Below are 1,545 nucleotides of genomic sequence, written 5' to 3'. Positions count from 1 at the left end.
TATATAACAATAGGGATCTAGGTCTATGTACATATATTTATAGGTTAAGTATTAAGGTAGCAGACAGACATTGGGTCTCTACTCAAGTACTCCTTCAACGCAAAGAACACTTTGCTCTAATAACTTGGCATTCTGTGATGCTCACCTTCCTGATACTATGGCTGAAGGTAAAACTGGTACATAAGCAAATATGGTGAAAAAAGCTGATGGTGCCCGGCTATGAAAAAAATATAGCATCTGAGAGATTAAAGGCATGAAGATAAACAAGTGGCCATCTAGCAGGAAAGCAACAAAGCCCACATGGAAGAAGCACACCAGCCTGTGTGATCATGAGGTGTCGATGGGATCAGGTAGCAGGCATCAGAAGACACAAAACAAACAATCATATTGATGTTAACGAGAGGGGCTGGAGTGGAGACCAACAGCCCATCTGTAGAAAATTGGACATCCCCTTACAGAAGGGTCACAAGGAAGGGACGAGTCAGCCAGGGTGCAGTATAGCACCGGCAAAACATACCACATTCCATTTCTTTAATGGTTCCTTCCCCCACTCTCATGACCCCAGTTCTACCTTACAAATCCAGCTAGACCAGAGCATGTACACTGGGACAGATAAGAGCTCTTGACACATGGAATCCAGGACAGATAGATCCCTCAGGAATAGTAAGGGGTGTAGCGATACCATGAGGGTAGGGGGAAGGTGGGAGTAGAAAGGGAGAACCAATTGCAATGATCAACATATAACCACCTCCTCCCACCCCAGGGAGATGAACAACAGAAATGTGAGTGAAGGGGGACTGTGAATAGTGCACAATCTGAAAATACTAATAATTTATAATTTATCAAGGGCTCACAAGGGTGGGAGACAGGGAAAAAAAGAGGAGCTGATTGATACCAAGGGCTCAAGTAGAAAGAAAATGTTTTGAAAATGATGATGGCAATATATGTGCCAATGTGCTTGATGCAATTGATATAAGGATTGTTGTAAGAGTTGTAAGAGCTCCAAGTAAAATGATTTTAAAAATAAAATAAAATAAAAAATAAAGATGACAGCCAGGCAGTCAACAATCATATGGGGGGAAATAAAAGCCAGGCACCATCAGCTTTGTTGATCACCTTTACTTATGCACCCATTTTGTTTTCAGCGATCCTGTAGGGAAGATGAGTATCAGACATTGCCAAATTATTAGAACAAACTGTTCTTGTACTGAGGTAGGATTTAGGTAGAGGCCCAAAGTCCCTCTGCTCCCTTATTGTATTTACTTATATATACATACCTAGATAAATATACATATCATTATATATTTATATCTTTACATATACATATATGGTATCTATATTCATATATATATATAATATATAATTCTTACTTCCTTATTGTTTCCTCTTTTTCTTTTTTCTTTGCTCCTTCCCCATCATGTTTGCCCCTCATTTGCCTCTCAGTAAGTCCTCTCGGGGACAACTCAATTGCTCAAACATTACCAGGGACATTGATACAATCAAGATCTTTCAATGCTTGAAATTCAAGATAGATAAACTCCTGAG

This window comes from Echinops telfairi, unplaced genomic scaffold (assembly GCF_000313985.2).
Source record: "Echinops telfairi isolate 266 unplaced genomic scaffold, ASM31398v2 ScPeMD7_6;HRSCAF=24_0, whole genome shotgun sequence".
In the NCBI taxonomy this organism is placed as follows: domain Eukaryota; kingdom Metazoa; phylum Chordata; class Mammalia; order Afrosoricida; family Tenrecidae; genus Echinops; species Echinops telfairi.
The sequence above is the reverse complement of the archived record's forward strand: the minus strand, read 5'-3'. Positions refer to the sequence as shown.